The 10,431-nt window shown below is 38.0% G+C and overlaps 1 long non-coding RNA gene across 3 annotated transcripts; it reads right to left on the bottom strand.

Moving 5' to 3' along the window:
- Window positions 1–491: 491 nt before the first annotated feature.
- On the bottom strand, window positions 492–6,497 carry LOC136249587 (uncharacterized). Of its 3 annotated transcripts, none has more exons than XR_010698284.1 (6): window positions 6,176–6,497; window positions 4,703–4,767; window positions 2,296–2,342; window positions 2,187–2,248; window positions 815–873; window positions 492–752 (listed from the first exon to the last, which is right to left on the bottom strand). It is a non-coding gene; the product is annotated as an uncharacterized lncRNA (long non-coding RNA). The 3 variants fall into 3 exon arrangements; XR_010698285.1 differs by lacking the exon at window positions 6,176–6,497 and adding an exon at window positions 5,301–6,085; XR_010698283.1 differs by having other exon boundaries at window positions 493–752; window positions 6,205–6,497.
- Window positions 6,498–10,431: the final 3,934 nt, after the last annotated feature.

Here is a 10,431-nt window from a genome sequence, read left to right as displayed (position 1 = left end):
AACTGTATTGTAGTAATATTCAAATTCATTGCAGGTATATACCATGTATACACTAGTCATGATCAAAATTTCAGATGCTCACCTGAGTCACCTTATAAGCTGGTGGCTGTATTAGGCTAGATGATGTAGATTATTTTTCACAGAGGATTATACATTTGGCTCATGGGTGGCACAATTTCAGCAGATGGTGACCTGATCAGACAGACTTCACTGTGTGTACTATTACAATAGATTATGGATAACTAGTTTTAAGCCCATTGTAGAGCCAAGCAGCTGCAGTTTAACATTTTAGAATCCATGTGAGTTTTTTAGCTGCTTCCGTGTGTATAATGAAGGAATTGAAGTTGAGACTGAAGTGTTAATGTAGACCTTATATTGTACGTAGACCTGTATGCATACATGTAGACCTTTTATTTTTAGAAACAAACCATTTGGCTGGTGACCAAAATTAATGCGAATCACGACATCCGTAGATCCAATAACATGCAATATGATTAACACCAAGTTAAATATTATAAATGATGTATAGTAGGCTAGGTAATTATATGGTTAACAGCGGCATTGAGAATCTTGCTTAACTTACGTGTACAACACTATACAACTTTATTGAGTTTCAGATTCCTTACAACTATTTTAACATACAGTACATGAAAAAGTACTACAGTCATACAGTAACAGTACTGTATAATGAAACATTTTTCAACTTTCTTAGAACTCGGATGGTACTTGAAACTGAGTATGCTATTCTCCTCCTATACAATATACAATGACGATAAGCTAAAGTCTACATACGCAATTATTTGTATCAGCTTACCTAATAATTGCATCGATCTCTCCTTGCAAGTCTTCAGTTTGTGACATGACCACAATTAACTGTAAGGGAAAAAAAAAGCTAAATTCATAAATTTGGTAATCCCTGCCAACAATTGCTTAGCAACTGTTGCCATGACAGTTGCTAAAAACATTTCCAGTATGTACTTACCATGCATGATTATTATGAATTTTTGATACATTGCAATTGGTGTCTCAAAATACAGTTATGTGGTGAAATAAGGCTTATAACTTGTTAGCCACTTTCATTACAAACTCAGGCTAACAACTGGTAAGCCAGACTTCTTTATGATGGTACACTCCATGCTAGCAGACTTCTTGTTCACTAGTGTATTGTACAAATCCAATTCTTAATGTACGGATACCAATTTCAAGACGTCTAACTAATAATCTTATGTTTCAGACAATGCATGCAGGGGACACACTCAAAAAAAATACAAATGAAAATAGCACACAATCGTTACAAAGTAAGTAACTCATGTACACATGCAGGAGACTTTTCTCCAAGCCACACTTTCACAATCCTGTTAGTAGCCTTCTCTATAGCACACATGCAACTGGCATACAGTAAGATAGCACATACGCACACAATTACCCAAACACACTGTGACACTACCAAAAAGCTACCATTACAATCCCCTTAACGTATGTAAGCCAATACTCCAACAGTAAAATGCCACGTACTATTGGGGTACATACACGTAAGTCACACTTCAACTACCATCATTAGATGTGACTGAAGCTACAGTGTGCATAAGGCAAACTCTCTATACGACCCAAGATTGGCAGGCATTACAATAATATAATACGCAACTGAAAGTTGTCAGTGCTACATAAGGTCAGTACCACATACGTACATCAACTTGCTGCCTCAACCTCACATGATGTGACACAAAAGTTCAGAATACCATATTACTAGAAATCTAAGGTGCCCTGTAAATGTTTGACGTATGCTTTAACACATTTTAAGGAATCAGTATAACTGGTGTTAAGCCTGCTAGCTACTTTCAATGAAACATGATTTTAGCAAGAACATCAAAGAAATTTTTGATCACATTGAATAGTAACAAATCACTTTCAATGGTAGGTATCGCATCTAATGTACAATATAATGTGATCAGGTCTGACAAAACCAGGCTTATATAGCCTGTCAAATTTTGACCACTTTTCAAAAGTCTGACATATGTATAATAATAACTTTCTCGCCGAACATGATAACAAATTAACATTTCGACCACTTGTGTGGGAACTTTACAGAATTGTTATAACTTATAAAGAAAATTAAGTATTATGCATTTTTTGGGCTATAAGCCTGGTTTTGTCAGACTTGGTCACATATCCAGTCAATGGCTCACCAACTGAACAAACTCTTTGGGATTCTTGACCGAGACAACCTCTTGTCACTTTACTTGGACAACTGTATACATAGAAGTAAAGGCATCCAAACACCATGATTTAACACACCTTGTTTGTTTACCTGGAGTAGTCATCGTACGCAGGGGACTGCACTACTAAATAAAGATGTACATACTTATTTGAATGAGTATTCAACAGTTACTATAGCAACACCCACACTGATAATTTGGTGAAATTGATGGTATTATATGCAACACTATATGGTAGTTACCTTGCCAGTAACAACTACTGTGCCGTAGTACACATAAAAACTTCACAGCCACATCATTTACCCTTCACTACTCACATTGTCACATACTAACACACATAAACAGACTACACTAAAACATGCAGGCAAAACCAAAAATAATTTGGGTTGCTGTATGTGTGGTCACACCTACTGGCCCAGGTACCAGCACTGGGATTAGAGCTGAGCGATAGTGGCAATCAATCGATTATCGTGATAGCTATTAACAATCGTGACCTTGATAGTATACTATCGTGCTATCATGATTACTTATTCATATCTGTGCTTAGTCAAAAATATGGATAACAAAAGCAAACATGATAGTGTTGAAGTTCAGAAAACTATATAAGACTGGTAGCTTGAACGTGGACAAAAAAGATAACAATTATAATACTGACACATAACATTTATTAGTGGAGTGTTAGAAAAGCAGATAAGTGGTGTGTACATAATTGGAGTATTCATGTGCTGTATACGTGAAGTTGAGTATCTTTAATAACTGCTAATAACTATCGTGATACTACCGTTATCGTGATATAAAAGTTGCTATCAATCGTGATAGTTGTACTATCGCTCAACTCTAACTGGGATACACCTGTGCACTACTCAGGTGCTACAGTATAAGCATTCATGTACACGATAGGGCCCCCACAGGAGTGCTTTACAAACAAATGTGTGGGTACACAAAGTTTCACTATTATACGAGACATGCAAAGTTTCTTTCTCAAGAAAACAACAACAGTGACAACAACCAAGCACCAGGAGGATTTGTCTGCACTGACTCATAGTGCCTGAGTAGTGTACAAGTGTCCCAGTGCTGGACAACTGGATAGGTATTAGGGCTGAGCGATACTACCGTTTTAGCGATATTTTGAAAGTATCGATATCGCGATATTTTGTTATCAGCTAGCCTGTACATTATTGTCATTGAATTGATTGAAAATCCATTTGTTAGGCTAAGAATCCTTGTAAATGATTAAGTCCACCCATCTGGTTTCCCCTGCAGAGAGGTGTGAACACCATAACAACCTCAAAGCATGTGTTACAATAACTGTTATTGTAAACAATGATGATAGTGGCTAGTTTGCTATCACCTATAAGGACTTCCTGCAGGAATGCTGAGCAATATGCTATGTAGCACCAGCTATGATTGACTTATTTGTAAGTATCGTGAACTATTCAGTATCGTGAATAGTGGCATTAGTATCAATCGTGATACTAAAATGGCAGTATCGCTCAGCCCTAATAGGTATGACTGTGCTAGCACAGTAGGCGAAGGATCTCTGTGTGTGTGTTTGTATGTGTGTCTGTGTCTGTGTGTGCTCACCAACCTGGTAATTGCTATAACTTCAATTCTCAGTGAGGCAGGACAAGTAAGTAACCCACAGGAGATACATGCACACCCACACACATACACCCGTGTACACACACACACGCACGCACTTGTACACATGCATGTGTACACACACACACGTATACACACACACGTACACACACACACACACACACACACACACACACACACACGTACACACACACACACACACACGTACACACACACACACACACACACACACACACACACACACACACACACACACACACACACACACACACACACACAGTACAGATATATACATGTACACTTGACATAAACAATGGGAGTTTAGAGGGACTAAGTTGCCAAAACTTTTTTTGCCTATTAGCTACAATATGTTCAATAATGATTATACGAAATTAGTCAAACTTTATTTGCTAAACTTGTGTGCATGTAAGTTCTGGGTAATTCTTGGTGGGTTGGAAGAGCTTATTCACGCTTAAAGCAAGTAAGGTTCCTTTGTCTCTGCCCACCGGAATACTGGGGATGCACTGCTCAGATGCCAGCATCAAGGGTAGGACTGGTAATAAGTAGGACGCTATGTATAACATGTCACATAGGTGAAGACAAGCATGGGTATTAACCCACTAAGTTAGCGACATAACATACAGTAACAGTTGGAATTTACTGCTGCAGTTAATGCCAGGTTCCACTAATACAGCTGGGTAGATATGCACAATAATTTTTTTGTTCAAACAAGCAAGAAATTGGGTACAAGCACATAACGTTACATTATTTGCCAAAGTGCCTACATAAGGCGTTGGTGAACAATTGTGAAGATTCAGTGAAAAAGGGATGTCCAGCTGTTAAGTGATCATATGACAATATACGGCCACATAAACACACACTACCTTTCACATGATCCATTGATCCATGATCCACTGGTCCATGATCTGCTAATACAGCACTTCTTTTCCTACAGATGTAGGTGTAACAAACACAGATTAGATTAGCAGCTTTGAAGTGTGCAGCCGGATGCACAATATGGATATAAAGTACACACTTCCGTCTGACCTCACCAATACAAAGTACAGCAATAAAACATGTGTGTGTGTGTGTTTGATACATATATCATTACGTATGTATACAAAATGGCCATGGAAGAGGTTACAAAAAAAATTAAGATTCTATAGCTATGTAGCAGACTGCAGTAACCTGCATTGCAAAACTGTTGAAAACATTTCTGTGCAGAAAACACACATACACAGACTTTCAAGAGAGTACAACAAGATAGTACAACTGTTACTATAGTACAGCACACATGTAAGCCATCAATCTGTGCAAAAACAAGTCCATGCTTTCTGCTATGGAATACCAATTCTAGACACATAAGTAGTCATGGATACTAAACATATAAGGAAGCAAAGGGTACATATCACTTGCCACTAATGTTAAACACTATAAAAACCGCCCCAAGTGTATTAATATAAAAGGTATGGTCAAGCATACCTCACAAACATTTCTGCTTCTTTTGAGGTTCTGAGGCTGCAATTTTTCCATATGCTACTGTGTGATTGACTTGGGATCAGTCTAGTGTAAGCCTTTTTACAGATAACTCAAACATCCCTCTTTAAAGGTAGGGACGTAGTGGGGTTTCAACAAGCTTCTTGTCCCAGCACTGGGAAATTTTAGTGACGCACCAATTAATTGGTAAATAATCAGAAATCAGTTTATCAGCCAAATTTCAGCAATATCAATAACAGTAATTATTAGCAGATTACTTAGTTGATTAACTTTACTGCCATTGTTTTCATCAAAAATAAAATAACAAAAATGTGTGAAATTTTGGCAAACATCGGATCGGTATCGGCCATTGATTTCAATATCGGCTAATGGGATAAATCTCTTATTGGCACATCACTAGGAAATTTGACACTAGAGTTTGTTAAATCCCCTGCCCCACCCTACTCCAAGGTGGGGAGGTGGACACTGATAGGTGCATAACACATGACAGGTACATTGCTCTCAACAATGAAAAAAGAAAGCCTGCACTTCAAGTATCAACTAGCTATAAACCATACCCTATTTATCTGCTAATGTGGAAGCCAACCTCAGTGGTAGCAGATATACCTGTGCCACTACTAGCTGCAGGCTGATGAAGCAACTCTTAATTGTCTGTAGCCAAAGTTCAGAAGTTACAACCATAGATTCATGTTCCAACACAACACAAGCGGGGAAATGGGAGTGCTTCTTAATTTTCATCAGTCTAGTAAATGATCTAACCACCATAGACCAGTTCACTGAAAGGCATAAACTTGCATGGGTAGGATGGAGGCTAGGAGCTATACCCATGAAAGCTGGACCGTACGTACCAAGGTACGTACCCCTCATTCCCTTTATAGTGAGAATTCACCTTCACTCAGCTTCTGGTCTGGTTCAGCAACTGAACAATCACTGTCATAGTCACTTCTCCACAATCACTACCACGTACTGTTCACCCGGTCATCACGAAAACATTTGAACTGATCAGTATCCGCTAGAGAATCCTGATCTAGAACAGTACAAGCGCCCAGATAGTATCCGTGTATCCTCTACCAGACACTTCGACCATATAGTTCAAAATAAGGCCTTGTGCACTATTGAACTATATGGTCAAAATAAGTACGAGAATAGGTTGCCTTACTTTATGCGAAGGGGCGGGCGGCGCCAGACTACCCTTCTACGTGGTAAACAACCTCGTACAGATTCAATACAAGAGGTTAAGTATGTATCACGTGATGTGTGGCGATTGAGGGCGGGCGTTAATTTTAAAACATGTCATGAATCACATGATTTGATTTGGTTGCTACGGAAAGGATAGGAGAGAGGGAAGGAATTCGGAAACTTTGGACTGTTGAGAAAACTTGTTGTTGTCCAAGATATGAATATCTACGTCAGAAACACAACCTCCATAGCTCTGTAAGCAGTGTTGAGACTAACCTACAAGCAAGAGAACACCTGAAGTTAGAGTGGCACCAACTTCTTCTCCACGCAAGTTAAGTACATGAAGTTATTGTATTGTACGCATGCTAACATTTTATTACCCCGGTAGTGTGGCAGTACTAGTGCACAGCTATTTCAATGCGACATGGCCTAGCTGTCCTCAGTTGGACAATTCACATATTTCAAAGCTTTCAATCCCGAGATATAGAGTAGCTTTATTATTAAATAGCTGCAACGCTGCATGTTGTGGTTTAGCCTCGGGTTTTGCTGTATTGGTTCTAATGGTAAACAGCTTATGTTTTGCTCTATTGGTTCTAATGTTTAGTGATTTGAGATACTAGAACAATTAATGTTGCATGGCACTTACTAGGTTATTATGGCTAGTTGTTTAGGCAATTTTTCATTGTGGCAATGTGTACTGTATGTTTGTCAGAGCTCTTATGCTCTATCTGGTATGCATGAAGGATATGTGGGTTGTGTATCACTCAGACTTTATCTGTTGTTTAGTGCTGAAGACTTGTACCACTAGTTTAATAAAATTATAGAGTGTTCTTTGGATTTTGAAATCTGGTTATGTGTAAGTTTATAGTAGTGGTTTAGTTTGTGTGGGACCATGTCATTAGTGAACTTGTTGACATGAAATAGAACTTGTTGACATGAAATAGCACCTGTTATTACTGAGATTCCAGCTGCCTCATCAATGTAAATGGCAGGCTGATATAGAGCTTGACACACAAAGCTTGCTAGCCCATTGTTGCTGAAAGCTTGTTCACAGTTTTACCTGTTGACCACATCTATCACCATGAATCCTAATTGTCTAGGCTAGGCTAGCTTATATGTGACCGAATCTGCGAAAACCAGTCTTATCGCCCAAGACAGGAAGTTCGTTTTTTCATACAAACACACAACTTTATGGATGCACTATCAAATTTCACTGTCACAGTCGACCAGAGTAAAGTGGTCTACTTTTGCTGGCTGCTTTATCAAGCACAGTGGCAAGCCGTACGAGTGGTCTGGGGTCTTTATGGAGCCCTGGCCAACCAAGAGATGGCTGTGTGTGGCTGTACAGCTCCGTGGTATTGGACAATGACCTGTGCTGTAAATTTCCTTTCATTTTAGCAAGTTTTGAGCCCTGAATGGCCCATAACTTGGCCTAATTCATCCCAAAACATTCCTCTTCAAATTTTATACAGCATCTTTTCCGCCTCCCACCCCTTTTGGAGCTCGCCTAATACAGCCAACCTCAGTTTAAAAACTATCTAAAATGGCGGGAAACTTAGCTGTTGACTACTTCTTCAATGGATGATCTGGAAGGTAATAAATTATTGTAAAATGTGTGAAAATTTGGTATGCGTAGCTACCACCATTGGCAAGCTACATTTAACACTCTGAATATTTAAAACGGGGGTTTCTCAATACTTTAAATAGGCGAAAGGACCGGTTTTCCCAGAGACAGTCAGATATAGGCTCTGTAGTATAAGGTAGCTTGTAGCTTGTTTGTCATGCACACCTGCTTACCTTTTACTAATAATTTGTGATGGATGCAGCTGGAGTCTTAAGTACATGTCTTGTGAACCATTCAGTGTTGTTGTTTGGTTAGGTCTTGCCTCCAATTCATCTGTTCGTTGTAATAAGAATTGTGATTTGTAATGACTTGAGTTATGCTGTAATAATTGAGATATAATGGTTTAATACTGGTATACTGCTCTAGCATACAACAAGAATTTAATTCCTTGATAGATTGATTGATTGAGGAATTATTTTGTGAATAGGTGTACATTGTAAGTGCATGTGTTCTATTAGAGTAATTAGCTAGAATTGTACATGTAAAAATGTTTATCTGACCACTGATAACTGGTATTTGGATAATGGAGGTCCCACTGTATCATTTAATCTATTACAGGAGCTATCATTCAATTGACTTTCTTGTTGTGACATAAATTTCTGTTCTTATCCTTTGTGGTTGTTCTTGACTTGTTTCTTATGTACAAAATCAAAGTGGAGCAACAGCAAATCTAATTAGATTTGACGAAAATAATAAATTCCAGTAAGTAAGCATGGTTACTTGCTAAGGTGTGATCCTCCCTTGTCTTACATATGCCCTCAAATTCCTTTTATGTCTTTACTTTATAGTTAAATCAGAGTATCAGCTGGTGGAGGGTCACTGGTCCAAGTTGTGTGAAATGGTATATAACTGTAGTTCACATGATGGTATATAATAGTGGTCAAATCAGAGTTTGCTAAAATCTCCCATAATGCTGTATGGCTCTCTACTGTTGAAATATTAACGAAATTCAGTCCTTGCAGGTTGCATTTTTGTGTTATAGTTTTAAGTTTCCAATACACTCTGTATTTCCTTGCAAGTTCAGCTGCTGCGGGTTACGACAATTTGTGGCTAATTGTTCCAGATTGTTTGACTGCAATAATTAATATTACGATGCGTCAAAGTATGCCACAAAGTTAAAAGAACCTGTAAAAGAAAAAATATTGATAGACTAAATGATACTTCTTTGATTTCAAATATCTGTTTACTTTTGTGGAGTCTGTTCAATCTGTTATTACCAACAGTGTATGTACAAATGGTATGATCCTATAGCATAATACAATTGTATTAGTCAACATGTACAAAATTTCACTATACATATATGGCCATCTCTGTTGGATGGCTCGCAGGGAGATGGTACAATGGTGACACTAATACAACAACCAGTTACACACTAATCCACACATCGTGACAGGATGTATGTTGTCATACATTTCATTATTGGCCCCATTTACAGTCAGCCACATATAGTGACCACTAAATGGGGAGTCTCCCGGATAGTAACAGATAGCATATAGTTCAAAGGATTTCTTCTATATATAAAAATAGACAAGTGGTTATATATACTGACTGTGTCATGTGTATGCACTGGTACTTTCTTGTAGTTTTCTGTGCTATTATAGCCTTCATGTGCAATATGTCCACGAAGGAAAACTTTGTCTTAAGTGATTATCATCAATCCTGCAGTATTGTCTTAAACATTTAAAACAAGTTACTTATATAGCCTGCCAATCGCTAAGTATGGAAGAGGGTGACATGTTATTATTGTTTAGACTTGCATAGCACACATGCAGCTATTTTCTTACTTTAACATGAACACGTCTTCTTGCATTCATCCTGTCAATCAAAAATGTGAAAAAGTTGTGAGCATTTTGTTGGTAGTAAGTAGTTTGTCTATGCGCACTATTAATATTCAACACACATTCTGGTCTTGTATACCAATGGACCTGTCTTAGTCCCACTGGAGTTACAGAGGGAAAGGAATTTTCTACCTTTGCACATATTTATCATCAAATGATAAGTTACAGTATTAATATGTCACATATAATATAATATATATGCACACTTTACCAACACTTTGTAAAGATCCCATCTCAATGGGATATCAGTGACATGGACATACACTTTTGGTCTAGGTGTTCAGTAGCTGCAAGGCACTGTAGAATATTATTCATGTAGCGCTACCTGTATACAGTCAAAAGTTATTATAAGTCTATTGTGGATGCATGCATGTGTTTCTACATTCCTTTCTATATCAAAGTGAAGTTATTGCTGAAAATAAGCCATCTAACTGTCGAAACTGCGTACTGAGTTAGCTATATGGATTCAATGTCT

This window comes from Dysidea avara, chromosome 3, assembly GCF_963678975.1.
Source record: "Dysidea avara chromosome 3, odDysAvar1.4, whole genome shotgun sequence".
Lineage (NCBI taxonomy): Eukaryota > Metazoa > Porifera > Demospongiae > Dictyoceratida > Dysideidae > Dysidea > Dysidea avara.
This window is presented reverse-complemented; position numbering and strand designations above follow the sequence as displayed.